Source organism: Melanotaenia boesemani, chromosome 16, assembly GCF_017639745.1.
Source record: "Melanotaenia boesemani isolate fMelBoe1 chromosome 16, fMelBoe1.pri, whole genome shotgun sequence".
Lineage (NCBI taxonomy): Eukaryota > Metazoa > Chordata > Actinopteri > Atheriniformes > Melanotaeniidae > Melanotaenia > Melanotaenia boesemani.
In genome coordinates, this window is record NC_055697.1 from 29,453,705 (window position 1) to 29,478,225 (window position 24,521).

Sequence of the window (24,521 nt, forward strand, 5' to 3'; positions counted from 1 at the left end):
GAAAGGTGATAATGATTGGACTCTGCCTGAAAATCCCTAATTTTTCTGTTTCTTTTTTCTGTTTTATCTTGATTTGTATTTTAATCCTTGTGCTTTATTTGTGCTGTTTTTATGCATTTTTCTTTTTCTGTTTACATTTATTGTACATCACTTTGGTCAGCCGTTATGTTTTTAACGTGCTTTAGAAAAAAGCTCAGAGTACAGGTGTCAGGGCTGCACCTCATCCGCCAGACCACTCGTCATCTCCGGAGTACTAGGACAGGACTACACCACCCACAACGCACCAGACGCTGTCATTATGTGGATCACCTGCATTCCCTTATCAGCCTAACAGTCTACACCTGGACACAGCTCTATATATATCTTCTGTCTGCCTCCATTCAGTGTCTAGTCTTAGGTTTGCTTGTGCATTCAATCCACTGACTGACTTCATTAAACCTTCTTAAAACCTGCAACCTGCGCTTGTGTCCAGCCGTCCCCGTGTCAGCCGTTACAACAGGTAGGATGCAAGATGGAGGGACATCACTGAGAAAATCTGCCAAAGTTCTGTAGTGCCTCTTTAACACAGCGGTAATCAGCTATCAGTCATGTTAAGACATGGAGAGCTTATGGCCACCCTACTGGAGAGAGAAATCACTCCTGCTGTGCAACCTACATTTTTCTCTTTGTCTTCTGGCAGCCAAAACAGCAGCAGACAACCTCAGATTCACCTCAATAATTTATTTAAACTTTGCTTTTTGGCCAGAGTTGGCTGTCCCAAGATGGATACATTGTGGGTTTTATGTCTCAACAGACAACATGATAAAATCCTGATCCTGCTGTTGTTGATCTCACCAGCCTACCGTATTCCTCACTGCTTTGACACTTATTATATCCATTCTTTATGCAAGCCCACTCACCCCTCATATAAATGACAGTCATCACTGCCCAAGCACTTTGCCTCCTCTTCATTCTTATAACAGTAACCCTGTAAGCACGCTTGTATGCCTACTAGGCTGTTTCATAATTACTTTTCATTTTGCTAGTATGCTGGAAATATGCCAATTTGCATCACTTCTGTTGTTTTCTTCTCCTCCCAGCTGCTATCTTTGCCCAAGGTCTTCTTTCAAAAAGAGGTTTGGCAAGTATATTTTTCTCAAATGGTAGCAGGGAACGGAGACTAAAACTGAGACTGAATGTTTGTATAGTAATGACATATTGTAATATGTCATGTGTTGAAGTTACTCTAAGCTTGTGTTTAATTCTAATCTAATTTTGAGTCCCATTTTATTTTTAGGTCCTGATAATTGAAACCTTAGAATTAAAAGAAAGTAAACTTTTATTTTTCCTCATACTAAATGTTCCATCTGTATCTTTTGTTTCTACTTCATAATTATTATAATTATTGTTATTATTATTAATAATGAGAACTAAGTTATAGTAGGCAGGTTTTTGCTGTGATAAAGTATAGAACCCCTTATAGAGCTGTGGAACTAAAATGGCTAAAAATAACACATTAGCTTTTTGTGTTAACAAATAATTGAAAAAATGTGCCTAATAAAGTGGTTGGTGAGTAGAAAGCTTAATAATCAGCACAATCACATGGCAGCAGCTCTTAACAGACAGCTTGTTCAAGTTCAAACCAAGCCTTAGAATGGGAAAGGATTAAAGTGACTTTGATTACGACATGGTTGTTGGTGTCAGACAGGCTGGTCTGAATATTTAAAAAAGTGCTGAATTACTCTAATAATCAATGGTTACAACCAACAGATGCAAAATACCATCTTTGAACACACAATACATGGAAAATTAAAGCAGACAGCAGCAGAAGACCACACCAGGTGAAACCTCTGTTAACTAAGAACAGGGAACTGAGGCTATAATTTGTGCTGTGAACAATAACAATTTAAAAGACCAATATCATTTTCTTATGAAGGGCCAAGTCTTTAGTTTCACACCAGGTGTGTGCCACATGTGGAACAGAAGGGTTGTCTTTTGGTTCCCATGCTAACAGATCAGAGCATCCACGCTGGCCATGATGCAGCTGTTCAGATGGTTTTTACACTGCAGCAGCGTTGCAACAAAGTGTTTTGTCTGGTTGTTTTATGCAGTATATAATTTGAAATAAAAAATATTAAAGATACGCGGGTCCTGGAGTGTAAAATAAACTGCCCTTACTGTTTTTTTTCATTGTATTTGCCTTTTGGTGTCATCAAAATGATAAAGGGCTCATTTTCTAGTTATTGCTTGCTCAGCTGCAATCAGAAATTCCGGCAGTGCAACAGCCAAGAAAGAACGACTTAGGGGGATGCTTCCTCCCAGGCCAACCCACCCTTTGCCATATACACACCCATCACTTTACTGATGTGGCAGTTAGCAAACCACACTTCCTTTTGGGACCGGGTATTAATTTTATTCACAATCCTATAATTCAAATCAAATTTAAGATTTTCTGTTGCTTTACATGTGTATCTTCATATTTGTTTCTTTTCATTTGTCTGTGTATTCTGTCTTCTGTATTTACATGGAGGAAGTGAACCATATTTAGATTCCACTGCGGGTTGTATATTGTTTAGCTGAATGTGGCAAAGGAATAAATCTTCAGTGAATAAATATATAGGTGTAAAAGACAGGATCAAGTAGGGTGACAGGAAATGAGTTGTCAGCTTTGTGGGCAGTTTCTTAATCTTGCTTTATGGTGCTCAGTAAACACATTGGGAGTATTTTATAAAAGTTGGTCCTGTCTCCAACAGTTTCATAGTTGATTGCCAATAGAGCTTACACACCATTGTACAGATTTGAAATTGTTTTGAAATGGTTGGCTGACAACTTCTGTTAATAAATGTCCTCCACTGAGCATGACTTGTGATTTTGCTATCAAAGCTAACCTGTGTGCAACATGGAAGATGCTTCTTTGAAGTAATTCAGCATGATAGTCTGTCTCTCTTTTTTTTAGCAGACAGCCAATCTCTAGCAACTTGAGGGAAAGGAGGAAAATTCACTAAAACCTGCCTAGGGGCAAATACAGTAAAAGCCACACTTGATGAATGCCTATCCATTCCTCATAACAGACCACAAAACCAATCTGAATCCCCAGCGTGGTGCCATGATACATCAGGCTAATTTGACGTAACCAATTTAAAATGTCATTGCGGTGGAGTGATGGATGACACCCATTTTGACATGTTGGGTGGAATGGAGACCTACATATGTCGTTTCTCCCAAGCTCCCGCTGTGGCCTGTCCTTTATACAGCAGGAAACACAACCCTGATAAACGGGGTGATAAAAGGTGTGAAGACACCGGCAAGATGAGCTCAGCATGTTGAACTGAATCTGGGAAATAAGTTGTTGATTTAGTTCGTGTCTGGTTAAAATGTTGAGTCCATAACTGTAGTTAAATATCATTTTGATTTCAGGTGATTTGCACTCAAGTCTTCAGTCTGAAAAAATCAATAAATTCTGTTTAGCTTCCATAGGCTAAATTGATTTTTGTCCAAGAGTATATTAAGGGAGCTGCTAATAAATATTCTTTGCTGCCAGTACACTGTGGCACCACAATGATACAATCTACTGCAACTCGAATAACATTCTTCACATAAAAAAAAAAAAACAGAACTATTTCTATGTTGACTGTGTACAACAGACATTTTAACATTTAATATAGAGTATTTTTACCTTCAATGTGTACAAAATAATAACATTTTAGGGGCATAAATTGCAACTCATTGATTATTTCCGGTGTAATAAGAACAACTTGTGTTTTTGCCAGATATAGCAACGTTACCAACAGATCTCTGCTTATTACTTTGCTGTGTTGCTATGGATTGAAAAATCTATTTTTTTTATTTCTTGCTGTCCATTTACTTTTGAGTGTCTTTGACACTGTGGCTACTAGGTGACTTGGGTGACATACCATGGTAGTTAACTCTGCACAAATGATCGTGGGTCACACCCACTGTGTACTGCTCAGGACAAATCAGATAGAGGCAGTTTCAGCCAGTTGCAATCAAGCAAAGTGGGATCAGCTGTGTCAGCTCCAGGTACTTTACCACACATGGTGCGCTGAAATGGCAGCGAGGCGTCAGCCATTGTGTCGGCCCAGGTTAAGACCATAAAGGGTAAAGACCTGCGAGTCTACCTGCGCGAGTCCACCCAGCAAGGGCACAAGCTTAAACCTCCTCACTACTAAATCAACGCACAATGTGCTTCAAACCCCATCTCTGTCAGACATGGGTACAGACCAAGACTTGTCACCCATAGACACCGCAATCCGCAAAACCTGTCCTTTCCAATGCCATGCACGTCTGCCACATCCTCTGTTACCTTTGGTCTCTGGAAGTGTCAGTCCACAGTGAACAAAACAGAATTTATCACTTCACTGATAAATCTCTCAGACATTCAGGTCCTAGCCCTGACTGAAACCTGGATCCGTCCAGAAAACACAGCTACACCAGCTGCCCTTTCTGTCAATGCAGAATATACCCAAACACCTCGCTCAGCTGGACAAGGGGGTGGAACGGGCATTCTTATTTCTAAAAAGTGGAACTTTACCTCTCTTCATCCTATGGCTAACTGCTCATCACTTGAGTATCACACAGTAAAGGTCTCTACACCCATCACTGCATACTTTCTGGTCATTTACCGCCTTCCGGGTGGCAATATAGATGAGTTTGTCTCTGAAATGGACATGATTCTCTCTGACATTCCTGATGATGGCACACCACTAATTGTCATGGGAGACATGAACATTCACATTGGCAAACCACAGGCAACTGACTTTCTGGCTCTCATCTCTTTTAATCTCAAACTGGTACACACTCCTCTAACACACAAAGCTGGCAATACTCTTGACTTGGCATTGACCAGAAACTGCTCCACAGCCAACCTGTCCATCACCCCGCTGCATCTCTCAGACCACTTTCTGGTTAAATTCTCTGTCTTCCTCTTCATGTTACTCAAGCGGCTCCAAAAATGGTGTCCTACCTCAGAAACTTGAGATCCCTCAGACCTACACAGCTGTCTGGTGAGGTTTACTCTACCCTCCCTTCCCACTCAGACTTCTCCTTACTGTCTATTAATGAGGCTACAGAAACACTCTGCTACTCTCTTGCTTTCTCTCTGGACAAACTGTCCTCTGGTGTCAAAACCAGCTAGACAAAATCCTCCCAGTCCATGGCTCACAGAGGTTCTAAGGGAGCACAGAGCCGGATTCAGGGTTGCAGAAAGAAAGTGGCGCAAAAGAGCACACTGATTTGTCTGAGTACCAGCAAAAACTTGAAATTTTCACATCCAGCCTAAAGGCAGAACAAGATCTGCAATGCTCCCAATGCACGACATCTGTTAATGGTGTTTAACTCTCTTTTATCTCCACCACCTGCTCAGCCTCGCACTGTGCTGACTGCAGAAATGTTTGCTTCCTACTTCACTGAAAAGGTTGCTACCATCAGGAACTAGTTCCCTGAGCCTGACCAACTCAGCCTTACCAAACCAGCTACCGGTGCCTCACTCTGCTCCTTCCGCTCTCTAAATGAGGACAAAGTCTCTAAACTTCTAGTCAACTCAAAACCCACGACCTGTCCTCTTGATCCTGTTCCCTCTGACATCCTGTAGAGCAGGCATGTCAAACTGGTCCAGCAAAGGGCCGTGTGGCTGCAGGTTTTTGTTCCAACCAAGCAGCAGCACACCAGATTTGACTGATTCAATCAACTGATCTCAGTCTTCAGACAGCTGATTGGTCAAACTGTGTGCTCTTGGCTGGCTGGAACAAAAACCTGCAGCCACACGGCCCTTTGCTGGACCAGTTTGACATGCCTGCTGTAGAGCATTTTACCTACAATCAAAACTGCAGTAACCCATATTATCGACTCCTCTCTTAAATGTGGTGTCTTTCCCTCTGCCTTCAAGCAAGCTCGGGCTACCCCGTTGCTAAAGAAACCCACACTCAACCCAGCCCAGGTTGAAAACTACCAGCCAGTCTCACTGCTTCCATTCATGTCTAAACTACTAGAGTGTGCTGTCTTCAGTCAGGCCTCACAGTTCCTCCAAGACAACAGCTTGTTTGATCCATATCAATCTGCCTATAGGCAAGGCCACTAGCATATTGCTCTCCTGTCAATTACTGATTCCCTACGGCTTGCCAGATCCTCAGTCCTTATACTGCTGGACCTGTCTGCTGCCTTTGACACGGCCAACCATCATATACTGTTCTCCACACTCTCGGAGCTTGGCATCTCAGGATCTGTCCTCTAGTAGTTTATGTCCTACCTCACAGGAAGATCCTTCAAAGTATCTTGGCAAGGGGGAATATCCAGATCACATGGGCTGACAACAGGGGTGCCTCAGGGCTCGGTGCTTGGTCTTCTTCTCTTTTCGCTATTCACTTCCTCACTGTGTGCAGTCATTAACTCTCATGGTTTCTCCTACCACTGCTATACAGATGACACTCAGCTTTTCCTTTCTTTCCCACCTGACGCCACAACCATCTCAATGTGAATATCAGCATGCCTTCTGATATCTCTGCATGGATGAAGGATCGCCACCTTCAGCTAAATCTGTCCAAGACCAAGGTTATTGTCTTTCCAGCAGATCCTTCCTTACTGCCACAGATAAGCGTACAGCTTGACTCTTTCACGCTTGTTGCCTACATCTTCTACCAGGAATCTTGGTGTCATGGGGGACAACCAGCTGACCTTTAAGGACCATGTTGCCTTGGTTGCTCAATCTTACCGATTTGCTCTCTACAACATCAGGAGGATCATACCCTACCTGACTGTCCTAGTTGGCCTGCCTGCATGCTCAGTTAAACCTCTGCAGATGATCCAGAATTCAGCACCACGTGTGGTCTTCAACCAGCCCAAAAGAGCTCATGTCACTCCGCTGCTAATCGCTCTTCACTGGCTTCCAGTTGCAGCATGCATCAAATTCAAAGCTCTGCTTCTGGCTTACAAAACAATAACCCAACGGCTCCTGTCTACCTTCACTCCTTAATCCAGAGCTACACTCTCTCTCAACAGTTATGCTCTGTGCTCCCACCACAAGGTGGCACAAAATCAGAAGCTAGACTCTTCTCCTCTGTTGTCCCCTGGTGGTGGAACGATCTACCAAACTCCTTCCGATTCGCTGAGTCCTTATCCACTTTTAAAAGCAAGCTAGAGACTCAGTTGTTTAAGGAGAATTTATAGAATGAGTTAGAAAGATTTGTCCAGCTCTTTGGCTCAACCAAGTAATGAAAAAGCTGCATGCACTTATGCCCAAGACGATATTGTGTGATGAAATCGTGCACTTATGCCCAAGTTGATATTGTTTGATGAATTTGTGATCTTGTATTTAAACCAAATGACTTACAAAAAGCTATAAATAAAACAAAATGAATAAACAAATAAATAAATAAATGAATTAATTAATTAAATACACTGCCTCTAGCACTACATGACAGCACCTGGTTCCTACTGGACTCACAGCAATCTGACTACCACTTAATTATGTTGTCCCATCTTGTTTGTGTCACGGTCTGCGGTGGAGGTGAGGACCCAAGTGCAGGCAGTCAGGGCAGGAGGCAGAACTCGGTGCAAGTAACAGGGTTTATTTCCCAAAACTCAAGACAGGGAACCACACCAGACAGGGGATAAACCATAACATGTACCACATATGACCACATAAGAGGACATACTAGGATCTGACAAGGAGTGACTGAAAACCAAGGACATATATACACAAAGGGAGTTATGGGGAACAGGTGAAGTGGATGAGTAATTAGACCAGGTGTTCTAACGAGGCAGCAACAGAAACCACAGAGCACACAAGGGAAAACCTAACTTAACATGACAAAACCAAAACCCCAAACCATGATCTTAAAGCAGAAACTAATGACAAAAACCAGAACTATAACCCAAAACCATGACTAGAAAACGAACATGACCCACACACAGCCCATGATCGTGACAGTTTGAATCCTTGCTTGTGTTGTTCTTACTCTCAAATGTAAGTCACTTTGGATAAAAGCGTCTGCTAAAGACTGTATATATATATATATATATATATATATATATATATACACATGTAGGGGAGACCAGGGATGGTTGTAACACTTTTTCTGCAACACCTGTAACTCATTGAATTTTTGAGCTACAGTTCTCAAACTTTTATATGAAATACCCACATTTCTTCACTAAAAAATGCACCAATTCAAAATTCTGCAAGAATATCACAGACATCGTATGTTAATGTCAAACACTTGGTTGTCCTGTGTTACAACCTACCCCACTACCGGGTATGGTTGTAACACATACTGGGGAGGGTTGTAACAACTGGACAAAAGAAGCCTAAACAGATGCCACACCATATAATATGCTTGAAAAATGGATTTATTGAAAATAAAAATAAGATCCCAAACAAAATCTTTCTCTTTAACTGACTACAGCTCAAACATTCAATGTTTAACTCAGAATTGTGTGAATTTGTGTGTGAATAAGCCTACTTAAACAAACTTTCATAACAGGACTATGGCTGCTTTATGATCACTCTGCACTTGTGTAAAAAGATTCAGGTGTGATATTGAGCTTACATACTTTTTGCATATAAAAAACAAAGAAAAAAAAAAACAGGGCTAGTGTGTACATATTTTGTTTGAATATGTTCTTAATCTGAATCACAATATTGACAAATGAAAGTTGGTAAACCTGGAGTGCAAGCTTGGTGGCCCCATAGACTACATTGGGTACATTTTACCCACACTTCCTTTGGCCTTGAGCTGCAAGATGGCTCCATGTAGATAATACAAATATTCCCATCATCCAAGGTCTCAGAATTTTCAGCATTGCCTTTCAGCATTTTTTATGTGTGTTTATTTATTTATTTATTGGTGGGGGTGGTGTTGCTGCTGCTTCTTCTTCTGCTTTTCTTTATTCTATTGTAGCTTACTTTGGGAAGATCACTGGATCGCTGGTCTCTCAGCTTCTGCAGTGATTTGCAGTATCTGCTCAGTGTTACATGATCCTGTAACTGACCTGAATGACTTTCCCTTCTTTGAGAACTCTTCAGATGCTTTTTTTTTTTTTAAGAAAAAAGCATCCACACATCTCTCTTTCTTTTTGCCATTGCCTAGACATGCTTTAAAAATAATAAAATAAAAAAACAACTTAGTTTTATGAATGGGGATGGTTGTAACACTGTTAACATAATTGTTACAACCCACCCCAACCCTGTCAGCCAGTGTTTAGGTAGCTGTGTTAGCATAGTGATTTGAAATTAGTAAGGGGGGAATGCATCACATTTTGCCTAAAAGACAACTTTTTCATTTACTGTAAGTCATATGGTTTTATTTTAAGTTACATAAGTACTAAACTAAATTAAGTGTTGGTAAAAAAAAATAACTTTCTTACCCCCAAATCAGTGTTTAGTCAATAAAATCAGCATACATGTGTTTTCAGCCTTGTTCACTGCCTGTGAGATTGAGAAGGAAGTGGGCAAACACTGGAATGATCATCTGACTCCTGTCTCATTCTTGATTGGTGAAAATAGTGGCGTTCCAACCCTCCCCGTGTTACAACCACCCCCGGTCTCTGGAAACTGCTCCGAAAAGACAGGGGTCACATGTACTTTTTGGGGATGATGGGCCATGGGTATGGGCTCTCTGTCCACTATCCATAGGATATTATCTGTCATGTTTCTGTACAGGTGAGGCAGTTGGTTTTCTGGTGTTAGTTTGGATTGAAGGGCCGTTGCTTCTATCTGTTGTTTCTTTGTCTCCTCTATCTTTTTCTACATTCTTTTTTACTTCACTTCAGTATTCTCCTTTTTTTGTCTGTCCCCTCCGGTCAAGTCCAGCAAGATCCATAATTCAAAATCCATAAAAATAAAAATAAAATTCAGATTATCAATAGGAGTCTTATACCCATGAAGCTCCCCTTGGCAAAGCAAATTTGTTCTGAACAACACAGTAACCAGACCATCATTTTGCTGCTACCATGCCGAACAATAAAAAAAACAAAAAAAACAAAAGAAACAAAAACATATCAAAGTGCATTTACACCTACATCCCACCACATAGTATCAATCAGAAATGAGCATTATTTTGTCTTTCAGGAAAAATTTAAAATAAAATAAGAAAATATAATAATTCCTTTTAAAATGATAATTAATTAATAATTAAATGCAGACCCTATGTACTGTATATAAGTGCAGCATTTGCATCATTCACTATATTTAAAAAGTCTTATAGGGGGTAGCAAATAAACCTCCCTGGGGCAGTGTAATATAAAAATAAATAAATAAATAAGTAAAAATAAATAAAAGTAGCATGCCATAAGTCCTGAGCACTGAAATGGACAATCGGGATAGTTTATCATACCAATATTGCAGCCCGGAGGACTGCTTCCCTTGGGTTGAATCTCAGAAAACTGGCAAAGATGTGGCAGCCGTGACCATCATCCCGTTAGAGACCAACACAGTGAGCGCGCTGTAGTTCGAATCCCGCATCCACGTGTAGGTCCAGTTTCCAGCAAGTATACTGAGAACAAAACCACCTGGATCCTGTTTTTCTGCATTTTCAGGTATGCCTACCACACGTACATTATTCCTCCTGCCTGCATCTTCAAAATTCCTGTTACCTTATCCTGGAGCTTTTTCGTATCTGATAAAATGGAGTCCATGCTAGCCTTTCGGCTATTGTCTTCTAGATAGAGATCCTGGTTTCAGTCTCCGCCACTCGAGGTCCAAGTTATTCCACTGTGGTTTTCAGTGTTTTCACACTGCCCATGTCTGCTACTATACTTTAGAAAAGGATTTTGATGCTAGCAAGATCAGACATGGTGTCCTCAGGTGTGGCTGGTCTGCGGTCTTCACATCCATCTTGTTTTCTGTCGCGTTGCTTTTTTATTGTTCCGATGATCACGAAACATTCTGCTTCGAGTCTTGAGACACACTTGTTGAAAGCACTTTCTAAACTATTTGGATCGAAATTTAGTCAGTGTGTAGCGTCTACATCTTGGGGGTAGGGAGGCCTAGCAGAGTGGAGCCAGATGCTAAGCAGCCATGTAGGTGTTGCACCTCAGTGGAAGTCTCCCATACATTTTTCTAAGATCACCTGTTAATACTGTCAAAACAGTTTCATGCATCTGAATGGAACTGTTCTGAAGGATTCTCAATTTTTCTCTCTTCTCTCAATTAGTATTATCTGAAATAGGAGAGGAAGAAAAAGATATTTTTGAACCACTTATTTTTTCCAAAAACTCATTTGTGAATCATTTGTCCTTTTATTGCAGTTGTTAGACTTGGAAGATGATGTGTCTTGACAAGACAAGTGTAATATTAACTATATTTAATTATTCATTTTAGGTTGTGATCTTTTGTGATTGTATTTCTTTTATAGAAGATTATATTCCAATCTCACAATGGTCATAATCTTAAAACTCAGATTCTAGTAGGTTTTTATGTGAAATTTGGTTGGAAGTGAGAGGACTGACATGGAAACTGAACATGACATTACTTTGACAGTGTGGGGAAAGAAATGGAAAAAACGTTTATGAATAGCTCAAATTAATCATTAAAAACAGAGAGAGAGAATGAGAGAGAACAGAGTTTCATTATGTAGCTTTGACGTCATTTTCAGGGGAAAACATAAAATAAGAGAGATTTTAAAAAATGAATGGAGAGAGGAATAAAACAAGTTTCAAGACAATGTTAAAAATGAACACAGGTTTAATGGAAACCTCTCTTGAGTCTCAGTCAGCTATGGCATTAAGAGAAGTCACCCAGCTGGGTTTTGTGTACACTAAGTAGTCTCTTTGTTGGGTACAATTTGCTGGTAGCAGGTTTTAAACCTGCCTTAACTCATCCTGAGATTTTGCTCCATATTGACATGAAAGCATCACACAGTTGCTGCAGGTTTGTCAAGCTGCCATGATGAGAATCTCCCGTTCCAAAGCTGCTCTGTTGGATTGAAATCTGGTGACTGTGGAGGCCGTTGGAGTCCAGTGAAGTCATTGTCATGTTCAAGAAAGTAGTTGGACATGATTTGAGATTTGTGACATGTAGCATTATCCTGCTGGAAGTAGCCATCCGAAGATGCTCCACTGTGGTCATAAAGGGATGACATGGTCAGCAAGTGTGGGCCGAGAAAAAAATCCCCCACTACACCACCACCTGGACTGCTGATGCAAGGCAGGATGGGTCCATTCTATTTCCACTAAATTCTGATCCTACCATCTGAATGTGGAGCTGAAACGGAGACTCATCTGACGAGGCAACGTTTTTCCATCTTCTATTGTCCAGTGTTGGTGAGTCTGTGTGAATTGTAGCCTCAGATTCCTGCTGACAGGAGGCACATGATGTGGTCTTCTGCTGCTGTAGCTCATCTGCTTCAAGGTTGGATGTGTTGTGATTTCAGAGATGCTTTTCTGTTACTTTTATATCATCATCAGTCTGCACATTCTCTCATGGTCTATGATTTTCCTCCAGGCAGCAGCTGACTGCTGTGTGTCTAAATCCCAGGAGATCAGCAGTTTCTGAAATACTCAGACCAGCCTGTTTGACATGCCTCGACCCCTTAGACATGTCCAAATGCATTGAGTTGCTACAATGTGATTTGCTGATTATGTGTTAGGACGTGACTTAACAGGAATAAAGATGCAAGTGAGTAAATATTCATAGTTTGAGAAAGATAAATCAAATCTAGTTAAAATCCCCTTCAGGGATATTTAAGAGAAACATTGACATCTTTTGCAATAACTACTACAACATGAACTTTGAACAGCATTGCAGCCAGGCTGTTTTTACCAGGAGAAACACAATCATTATAACCCCACACACCTGCACTGAGTTAATAGTTATGCCAACAGCAATATTTAGCATCTCCATTATGTTTGTTTGCTGCCCACTCACTCCTATTTCTGTTCACATTTTATAATTTGGACTCCTGGCGGCTGATAACTTAAGGACCATTAATATTCTCAGCTTGCTCATTTGAAGGAACTTTACAATTGACCTTAAATCAACATTAAGATCACAAGTGTATTGTTAAAACTGAATATTTTTATGAAAATCTCCACTAAAACAATAGATTAAGAATCACTGGGTGGCAAATACATTCCATTACACTACCTTTCCACATGTGAGGTTCTAATTTAAAACCATTTAAACAAGTTTGCGATTTCTTATTTGAGCTTGGAGCTTTCCCTTACGTAAGGATAATTCAGCTGCATTAAGACCCATAAGCATCCTGAATGCAGGAGAGGAGCCACAACCAAAATAGCAGGAGACATCACAATGAAAGAATAGATCCGGATAATCAATGCTGTTGCTGCAAAGGTGAAAAGGGGACAATGCAATTAACTGCAAGGCTACCTGGAATGTCAAGGTGAATCTAGCTCTAATTCAACAACCCTGCAAACCTGCTCTGCAAAATTAAACTGTTAAGTCTGCCCTTCCCATAGCCATCATCCTGGTTAAATTTAATAATTCACAAGCCTGACTGCATGTGAATTACAATAAGAATATTTTCAGTACTAAATATTTGAAATAACATCTCAATAGGATGTTTCCCTAAAAGATCGATGCTCAGTGGGTGGAAGGATCAAGACGCTAAATCCATAATGTGGGAGGCACAAGAACAACAATTAATCAAGAAGGAAAAAAGAAACTAAAAAAAGAAACATTTTAGCAAACATCACAACACTCATGTCACATGGCAATACTTGTTCTTTTATAAACTAGTGAACTATTTTAACTGACTATTGTTGCTTATTGTTGATAGATTTACCTTTGAGGGCCTCCTTTAAGCTCTGAGGCTTTCTATTTACAGAAAGAAGCAATGTAAACTCTGGGGCAGCTACCATGGTAACTGAATCTGAACGTCAGTCCCTTTCGGGTTTTCTCCAACAACCCCAGTTTTCCTCCAACTTGACCCTCCCGCTGAGCCTGAAGGAGCCTTCTGACACACCATTTCATTTCTTTGCTCAGACAGTCAACATCAAAGGATGCAGAACCAACAAAGAAATGTTGGTTAGCTGTTACTTATTTTTACCATGACCACCTTAATACAGGGATAAAGACAGCAAAGTCATGGATTTTTGATTAATGCCCCATTGCACTACTAATTGGTGCACAGTTATTGTTCTAAATTTTTATTATCTGTTCCATTGTTCCATTTATTTTTATTATGATAATGTATTCTTCGTATTATTTACTATTGCATATCTTTATGCAGCCTTGATAATGTGACCTTTATTAAAGAGAAATAATGAACTGGTGCATCCTGGATGTAATCTGAGTTCTCTCCAGTCAGTAAAAGTCAGTCCAACGTCGACAGTTGTCTCTGTCTCTGTATTCTATTCCTCTCTTTCTCCAAAAATATCTTTTTTTTTTTTAATTAATCAGCCACGGTGCTATTTAAAATGGCCGCTGTGTTGATATCCACTTGCCAGCGTGTGATGCAGTATGTAAAGCAAATTCAGCTTTGAAGTAGTTTTTATTGCGACTAACATTTTATTTGTGTACAACACAAGTGTAGACCTAAACACCAATACAAACAAAAGTAAGAAAAATAAAATAAAAATATGCATGTTATATATATATATATATATATATATATATATATATATATACATACACACACACATACATACATGTAGTATATACATGTATACATATGAACATATTTGCTAGTAAATTCCAATACATGACACTTTGAAACTAAACCAGATGAAACTAAAAAAAAAAGGGGAAGATTATGTTTCAACAATAAATAAATTATTGGCAATACTGATGGCTGTGTTATACTTTATATGATGTCAGCAATTTCATGTCTCATTCACACAGAACTCAGCTTTAAAGTAAGCATCCAGAAAGAAAATAATTCAGTTTCTCAGCCTCAAGATGCTGCTGAGCGCCGGCAGGTCCAGGAATGTGCATAATATATATCACTGTACCATCAAAACCTCAGAAACACCTCATTTTTTAGTTCAGAAAGTTACATAGTGCTACTTTAACAAATGTAATGAAACTGTTTTTCTCATGGGATTATAGACGTACCTACATATTTACACATCTATTTCAACACAAAGTTGCAAACTCTACTTTCATGTAATAAAACCTTAGGATTGGATTCCAAAGTTCAAAAATTCATGCCAATGAACTGAAATCCACCACCTTTCCTGTTGGTGACACACTTAAATGGTTTGGGAAATGTGGACACTGATTGCTGTCATTTTTCAAAGGAATCTTATTATTGAATCCAGGATTTCAGCTGCTCAACAGTCCATGGTTGTTGTTGTTGTCTCTTCTTGATGTTCCAAACCATTTCAGTAGGAGATGTGAACTGTTGGCAGGCCAGTTAAACGCATACACTCTGAGTCTATAAAGCCACACTGTTGGAAGTCATACAGAATGAGGACTGGCCAACAAGCCCTCCAAATCATACGACCCCATTGTACGTTTGTACATGCCCTCGAATACGGCTCATGGTAACGTTTCTTACATTAGCGCTCCTACTGGTGACAGGAGAGCATTGCGGATTGCGGGGATTTGACCGCGACAGGGGTTTGCCGTGACATCGACGCCAGTTGGAGTAATTAAGGTAAGCACAGTAAATATGTTTTAACATTTAAGAACAAAAGAACACGTTTTGATATTGTTTCGCCATCTAGTGTAGTATCTTCAATTAGTACGCAATATACAATTAACGTCATAAGGGCTACGTTCATTTACAACAACTAGCCAAACGTAATTTTATTTTTAAAGTCAGCGCCTTTTTTGTTGTTTGGCCCTCCAGTGTATTAACTAGAATTACTAGGCGATATAAAATTAAAGTTATAAGAGCAAACGTTTAACAGCAATAACAACAACTAGCCAAAAGTATCTATTTTTCTTTTTTTAAAAGTTAGCTAGCTTGCTAGCATAACAGCTATGTAAATATGACGTTTTTAGAAGGTTTAAGGTCTCTCGCAGGTGAAACCTAGAGATGGAAAAGAGAGACAGATATGACAGATGTACATTGATGATTCCAAGCCGATTTTGAAATGTCATTATCACACTTTACATATTTAATTTCCCAATCAGTACATATTGTCCTAAAGAGAAAGTGTGTATTGAAATTATTGAGTAATATATTATTTTAAAATTGCCCTATGCCAAAAATCAAGCATAAAATTTTTCTGAGAGCTTTAGGTCCTCTGACAGGTCAAAGTGATCATTAGATCACTTAAAATTGTGACACTGTGTGCTGCAAAATAATTATTTTCTTAATAATGTAAAATATTTATCATCCTGTCCAAAACACTGTGTTAAGTAAAAGATGTAAAAACTTAAGAAGGGTGAAATCCTTTCCAAAAGCAATAAAGTCAAGATTTGATGGATGACAAAAGTTTCAGCAACATCTGACGCTGGACTGACAATTGTCATGTACTCATTAATTCTATAACAAGCATTAATTCTTAATTCAGACCTCTTCTATGCTTATCTTCCTCTACGAGACTATCACGACTATAGTTTGCATGTGTTGACTTGATAAAACTGATTAGTATAGCACTTTGCTTTGAAAACCATGATGTTGGGTACTGTGTTGATAAGATTTTATAAAACATATGACCCTGACCTGTGTCAACAAAATATAAGTGGGTAAAAGACATCCTTATCCTCATGACAGTTCTTTTTGCACAACTACTCATTCAATGCTGAATGTTGCACAGCTTATGTAGCACGCTGCACATTATGTACATAGATTACTTTACTTACTTATATTTTACCTATAGTTTATATTATGTTTACTCTTTTGCATGCTCTTCTTAATTTAGTCTTTCTATATACTTTGAATATTTATGGCATTCGGTGTGGACGGCAAAGTAAGAATTTCACTGTACAGGGAAACCTGTTTCCTTACTGTGCATGTGACAATAAACGCTTTGAATCTTTGAATCTTATCCCCTGATAACATGTTTGCTTTTCTTATTCCTATTTGTGGTTCTTTCCCCAGATGCCTACACAAAAAGAGTGTGTGATATGCCATAGTGCAATTGGGGTGGCCAGCAAGACCTGCCAGCACTGTGGTGGCAAGCAGCCATATAAGGACAGGCTGGAGAGACAGAAGCAGAAAATAACAGAGGACTGGAAAGAACGGCAGAAAAAAAAACTGCAGCATCAACAAAGTCTACGATGCAACTAATTTATTGGTAAGATTTTTTTTCTTTCAGATTGTTATAAAATACTAAATAAAAAAATATCTGATATTGGCATACACATTGCTATATTGCTGTTGCTCCACTGACCCTTTCAGCATTCTAACATTTGCTTTTTGACGTACGTTCATTGTGCATGAAATCCTGAGTTCCCAATGTATGTAATACGTTGTAAGCTACATTATATTTCTGTAATACCACATTTGATTTCAGTGAAAAGAAAATCACTAAGTGAACAAAGCATATAAAGATTTTGCACACCCTGTACTAATAAAGCATGCATTTTTAAGCAAATTAGGATATTTTCAGTTTTGCATTCGTCAGTGTGCACACTTTGGTTTTAAACTCCACAGACCCCTGGTTTTAGGTTTGTTTAATGCTGTTTTATTATTTTAACTGAATCAACATGTACATGTACCACAAGAATGGTAAATGGACTGTACTTACGTAGCGCCTTTCTACTCGTGTGAGCACTCTAAGTGCTTTACACTACTTGTCCCACACGTTAACACAGTCAGACATTTATGGGGAGGAGGAGCTTACCCATCAGGGTATGATATATCAGGGAAGGATTCATTCACTTTCATACAGAGACTGACACCAGGATACAGAAGCACATGGACTGTTGGAGACGGGAATCAAACCACCAACCGTCTGATTGGTGGTTGACCTGCTCTACTACTCAGACACAGCCACCCAAGCAAAGGGCAAAGTGGGACTATTGCGCCATTATTCTCTATGAATGGCACAGTTCCTAAATGGGAGGGTGGGGGAGGGTGATTGTTCTTCTTCCTCTGTCCTGCCACCAGAACCAACCGAACCAGTACGCTGTGGGTGTCCCTTTTTGTGTAAAAGGTTGAGCTGCCATGTTGCTTTATGTTTACTTTAGATTTATGTTATAAATCCATGAGGTTATTATAAAGGTCAGCTCTATTTGTCATTAGAAAAGAGCAGAGGAGCAGCAGAATCAATTGTTGTGGTGCAGAGAAATGCACCACACATTGAAGTGGCACTCTGATGATCATACCTAGTTCAGTGTAAATAGATAAAGGCGATGTGAAGAGGTAGCTTAGTTGCTTGCTGTGTTATTACATGATCTCTGTGTAAAAAGGAGCTCCCTTGTTTCAAAACAGCATGTACTGAAAACAGTGAGAGCAGAGAGGGGAGAGATGAATAAGATAATTTTTTAGACAAAGAAAATCAGAAATAGTCTTTGTATGCAAAGTAATACACCACACAAATTTGACCACAGTTGACTATACAACATTCATCTGACTTAACATGTTTCTAATTTTCAGTCTTAAAAATTTGTGTCAACTTTGTTCCAGCTCCACAAATGGGAGCTTTTAGAGAGGCATCCCGTCCTCCTCCTCGCCAGGAGAACCTCCAGTGGCTTTGTAGCAGAGTGCCTTTGTCCTTGGCCATTGGACACAGAGGATGCAAGGGATGCACTTGTCACAATAAAGAAGATTTATGAGAGTCTTCTCAATGGTAATGTACACAAATGTTCATGTCATATTTACACTCAATCCACAGTGAATTCAGGATGAATTTAAAAAGAAGAAATACACACATTTGTTCATATCAAAGTAAAGTTAATATTTCGCCTTTCAACTGTGTCCACGCTGACTAATTGAACATCTACTCTTGATTTATCCCATTGTGGCAAAATGCCTCTTTCAATGGTAGCTACAAGTTTTTCTCTAAACACATGGCAGGTACCGCTAACCTTTTCTGTCCTCAGATAAGATCCCAAGACAAAGGACATGAATTTAGGTTGTGGTGCATGAACATTTTTACTGCATGATCAAAACCAAGGAGCAACATCACTCAAGGCACAATGTCTCCAGCACTCTGAATCATTCTCATACATTCATGTGAATAGTTTAGGGTAAAATTGTAATATCATATTGTAAATATTTCTTCATCATATCTTAGTTGGCATCTTTTACTCTGTGCTCAACAAACATCATGCACTTTTTGCATCTCTCCTTTGCACTCTGGTAGGTTTGCAGCAGTAGTGTGTTACTGGTACTGCTATCCCTTGTTTTAATGATATTTAGTCATACAAACTTAAAGTGAAACTGTTCAACACAGTAGCAGTAACAGAGTCACAGCACAAAGTAGCAGATGTCACACTTTAATTTTATTAGATACAATACATGCAATACATGTATGTAAGTCAGATGACTTGGAGTGACAAGACAATGTTGGAGGAATTAAAGTCAAAGTGAAAAACAAAAAAGAAGTTGGTGCACTATGTGTTGCCTGTAGATGTCCACATAATGGCACTTTGGCTGCTCCGTCTTGTTCCTTTGCTCCCATACTGCGAGATGCATTTTTCACAAATTATTAGGTAAGTTCTAACGCCTTTATTAAAAAAGGTAGGAACATTATCTCACTGTGGCATCCCTATTCTCTGACAGTGTCTGACAGAGGCATGGCTCAGCCCAGAAACAAGGATATAGTGAACAAAGGGGCCTTTAAGACTTGCTGACTGTCCCTTCTATTTAAAACTACAAAAAGCGGAGTGCTGAACAATTGTGTCTGTGCCTCTGTCTGTCTCTCTGTTGTATTTATCTGCACTTCCTCTGGTCCTGCAGATACAACAGAGGGAGGAAACAGTACAACTCAGGGGACTCAAGGCCTCTACATACTCCGCGAGAAGCAAGAAATTTGTTCTTGTTCTCGAGGCTGCAAAACCGAGAAAAAAGTTCTTGTTCGGCAGGGCATGTCATACTCCGCAAGAAGCAGCGCGAGACGAGGCGGGGATTACTGCGGGGGGGCTCGTCTGTGTCTCTCTGTGCAACGAGCCGGTTGACCCGCTTATTTTTTATTTTACATGAAAATTGTTCGGTGACAGTGCAGGACTGTGCACGCGGCAGTATCCGTGTCTTTATGTACCGTGTGTTGGAAACGTTTTTTTACTTTCTCTCAGCCTCGATCAGCTGTTTGTGAAAGCTGTTCACATGTCCGACCAATCACGCAACACTTCTCTGAGCCCCTCGAGAACAAAGTTTGGCCAGCTCGATGTGGCAAGAACTGTCCTCATTCACGTCCGGACCCCCCGCCAGCGAGAACAAAGTTCTCGCTTCTCGTGGAGTATGTAGAGGCCTTCAGTCCCCATTAGATTAGCACTTGGTGAATGCAGATCTCTGGGAAGGCCAAATATTCACTGTGTATTATCTACATCCATATCATTGCTTGTTCTTGTGAAACTTTTTCCTGTATGTCCCTAGTGGAGATTTGCAGACATTTAACATTAAGGTGTGAGTAAGAATATGATTTAAATGAAGCAACAAATCAAACTGTCAATTATTTCTTTGTGCATCTTCAATAGACTTTTGAAAGTAGAGCCTTTGATATATGTATGTGTTTTTTTTTTGCAACTGCTTAAGCCAATATTCACAAAAATTCATGTTTGTTCTTCCCAAAAGTGACGGTGACAACCAGGACGATGGAGACTCCAGCACAGACCAGTGATGGTCCTGCTACAGGCAGCTCCTTTACCCCACCCGTGTCCACCCCACCTGTGTCCATCCCGCCTGTGTCCACCCCCTGTGCTCCTCCTGTGTTCAACCTGCCTGTGTCCACCCTGCCTGTGTCCATCCCGCCTGTGTCCACCCCCTGTGCTCCTCCTGTGTCCACCCCGCCTGTGTCCACCCTGCCTGTGTCCATCCCGCCTGTGTCCACCCCCTGTGCTCCTCCTGTGTCCACCCCGCCTGTGTCCACCCTGCCTGTGTCCATCCCGCCTGTGTCCACCCCCTGTGCTCCTCCTGTGTCCACCCCGCCTGTGTCCACCCTGCCTGTGTCCATCCCGCCTGTGTCCATCCCGCCTGTGTCCACCCTGCCTGTGTCCATCCCGCCTGTGTCCACCCCGCCTGTGTCCATCCCGCCTGTGTCCACCCCCTGTGCTCCTCCTGTGTCCATCCCTGTGCTCCTCCTGTGTCCATCCCGCCTGTGTCCACCCCGCCTGTTTCCACCTCCCTTACTCCACCAGTGTCTGGCCTCCAGAAGAAAAGAAAATTATGTAGGAATGCAGACATTAGTGGTATGTACAGTATGTCTGTTTTTCTGTGAATCCAAACTGTTTGAATCAACTTTGTCAATCAATTTCAGTGAGATCAGGCTCATTCCATCCTTTTCTCAGATGAAGGAACGGGGTCTGCCTCAATGTGACTTGAAATACATCTCTATAAATGATTGCAAAATGCTACAGTTATTGTACAGCAAGTTATTGAATGATAATATACTAGCTCAGCATAGTTCTTTGGGGGTAAAATGAAAGACGAGTAAGGTATAATCAAGATATCCTTACAGTATTTCTAAGCTTAACACACACATGTTCATGTTTACATGCTGAGAATTTTTGGCCGCTGTGATCATTCCTCATGTTCTTACTATTAATAAAACATTCCTCTGTAATATGACAGTAGTGTAGCTAAAATAACTAAAATGTGAGCAGCCAAAAAAAAATAGTTTCCCAAACGTTTCAGAACTTTAAAGGATGCTCTCACATATGCATGACAGTTCAACAAGCTACAAAATGATGCACTGTTGTATTTTAGTAGTGGTCAGATATGAAATCAAAGTATTTTCCAGTTACAATCTTTGTAGTGCGGAATACTCATGATTCTGGTTTAGCCACCCATGAAAAGTGCTACCTAGGAAAATGTACCCCAGATTGTTCTGAACCATAAACTATCATAAAATAATGATAATAAAAAATGATAATCATAGTAACCAATGATTTCCTCGTCGTCAACATGTAATTATTGTTGAAAGGCTTCAAAAATCATTACATTAATAATTAAAAAAAAAAAATCATGGGCAAATGTCCTTATCTCCAAAATGTGCTCCTTCCATGTCATGTTACTGTTACATAATTGAAAACAGGTCCTGTTCAGATATCAGTTACCAATCATTTTTGTTATTAGAAGTGTTAGCATTATTTAGAACTTTTTCCTCATGGCAATATCAAGATGTGAACAGAGAATAAGATGTCTGTTAAGAATTATTACCATCTTTTCATTCATTTCAGAATGCCCCATTCATCAAGGTCTAAGCGTTTTCCCCTACAAAAGGATTCTGAGGCAAAGACTCAGAGAGGTTTGTTCCAAGACATAAGAAATTACTGATGATGAAAATAACTCTTTGGAACCATACCCTGTAATTGTCTGCACAGAAATACGTCAAGGTGCTTTGTTTAAAAGAGGGTGGCAATCTTTAGTCATATTACACTTTTTAATTTGACATTACTTGTGCTTCAGGTTGTATTTGCTGTCCATTTTTCATTTTTGTCACTAATTTTACTTTGTGTCTTGTTAAGGGTTGTGTCGAGGTGTTGGTGGAGTGGCAACCTTGCTCTGGATGGTGTGTATGTTATCTGAAGTTTATTGTACTGATGGTGATTGGGTTAGGGAAACAAATATTTTTATCAACTTAATCTTCAATTATAAGCAACTGCAAAGTCTTCTCATCAAGCATTCCACAGAGAGGTCAAATACTGTTTGGGCAGTGTAGTGTATTGTATTTAAATTAAAATACAAAATGAAAATTTAATTGTTTGGTTGAACTGACAGAATCGTGTTCACCTGTGACCAGTCTACATGTTGAAGTTAATTTGGGCAACATACTGAACCAGTTGCCCAATTCCAAATCCAGTTGGTTCTGATGGCGTAGCCCCCAGTGTGTGACTGTGGGTGGATGGATATTCTGGTAGATGGTAGCCTCAGGCTGTGTGAATAGGGCGAATAGTCACTTGCTTTGCAAAACACATTGCATAGTCATCAAGACTTGAAAAGAGCTTTGGTGAGGGTTGTGTTTAATGAAACATCGCTCCACATTTTAAGGAATTGCCTGAACATAAGAGACCAGATTGTGAGACTTCTGAAAAATGGACGAGGTTGCAAGATCATTGGTAGTATGCTTGGGTATTTTGATGATAATAAGAATAACAACAAGAAAGAATTAATATATAACTGAAGACTCCATGCCTCATTAAAAGTAGTTCAGTATCAGCATGGTACATATTTCAAATGTTAGAATGTGAAAGTGATACTTTTTACGGTCTCTCTGTCTGTCTTACAGTGGAGCAAAGTGGAAAAACTCCTGGGAGCCCAAAGACAACGTTCTTCCTTAAAAAAAATTGTTAAAATTGTGTTTGTTGTGTTATGTGACACAAATTTGTTTTGGTAAGTTGTTTGTTTTCTGTTGTTGGGAAGGTAATAAACATATTGTTTTACTTTCAAACACTTTGTCATTGTGTTATATTATTGTTGGATGCATTTCATGTAATTCTGAGAAGCATCAGCTCGAGGGCTGATGAATATTGGTACCTGAACAACACAAGCGTGATGAGATACTTTTGGTGCAGTCTTGTCTTTAAAACACTCCAGTTCATGCAAATGAACATAGCTTCTCTCTTAAATCTGTCTGCAAACAGCGCACATCTTTCATCTCTCTGCCTCTCTCTCTCTGCCACTGTCTCTAACTACCTGCCAGTCTCTCACTCTCCACCACTCTCTCTGCCACTCTCTCTTTTTCTCTCTCTCTCTCTACCTCCCTCCCACTAGCAGCTCCCCCAGGTCAGGGCAACGAGAGAAACCCATGATGGCGGAGAGAAAGAGAAGTCAAGGAAAGAAGGAAGTTATCATATGAAGAGCAGCACTTCAATATTCATATCTGGCTAAATGTGTGATAAAATATTTTAAAATAACATACGTGCTGCTGGCTGTGTTCTTTCTGATACATAAATCATTAAATATAATGAAATATTGACCTTGGAACCTTGATTTCAGAATTCAAACAATGTGCTTTATGCACAGTTAGGGAACATAAGGGAGCTCCATGTTTCCACTCTTTCATTACTGGGTGAACTGATTAATTCAGGTGTGTCTAGCCATTGCTGTTGTGATGGCTGAGGTTGAGCACACCCGGATTAATCAGTTCATCCAGTAATGAAAGACAGGAATCAAAGGAGCTGCCTTAAGTTCAGGAAGTAGTGGAGCTGTGCATAGAGCCCACTGAGCCTCTAAATGGCTCTAGAAATCTTAATCTGGGCAAGGCTATGACCATGAAGTATTAAAATCAAACCTTTGTCATAGGACTAATTGAAATACATAAATGGAAAGGTCTTGACCTGTGGAGCAACAAACGTCAGCATGAAGATTCTAAATGGCTCCTGCTTGAAATATTGACCTTTGAACCTTAACTATTTACATAGAATGGTTAGCATTGTGGTGATAATGGGGAAATAATTGATGTAAACTGGTCAAAAATTAGAAGTATGATGGTGCATAGGTCAGTCATCAATATGTTAAACACATCTGGTTGGCAAATATCTGTGAAAATGTCTTTTTCTGATTTTATCC

The 24,521-nt window shown here is 39.8% G+C and overlaps 2 long non-coding RNA genes across 2 annotated transcripts; both read left to right on the forward strand.

Annotated features, from left to right (window-relative positions):
- Positions 1-15,523: 15,523 nt before the first annotated feature.
- Positions 15,524-20,796, forward strand: LOC121655733. Its single transcript, XR_006013283.1, has 4 exons — positions 15,524-15,551; positions 16,947-17,142; positions 18,477-18,639; positions 20,586-20,796. It is a non-coding gene; the product is annotated as an uncharacterized LOC121655733 (long non-coding RNA).
- A 308-nt stretch (positions 20,797-21,104) lies between these two features.
- LOC121655732 lies at positions 21,105-24,343 on the forward strand. The gene is made up of 4 exons (XR_006013282.1): positions 21,105-21,199; positions 22,190-22,257; positions 22,478-22,521; positions 23,239-24,343. It is a non-coding gene; the product is annotated as an uncharacterized LOC121655732 (long non-coding RNA).
- The last annotated feature ends 178 nt before the right edge of the window (positions 24,344-24,521 follow it).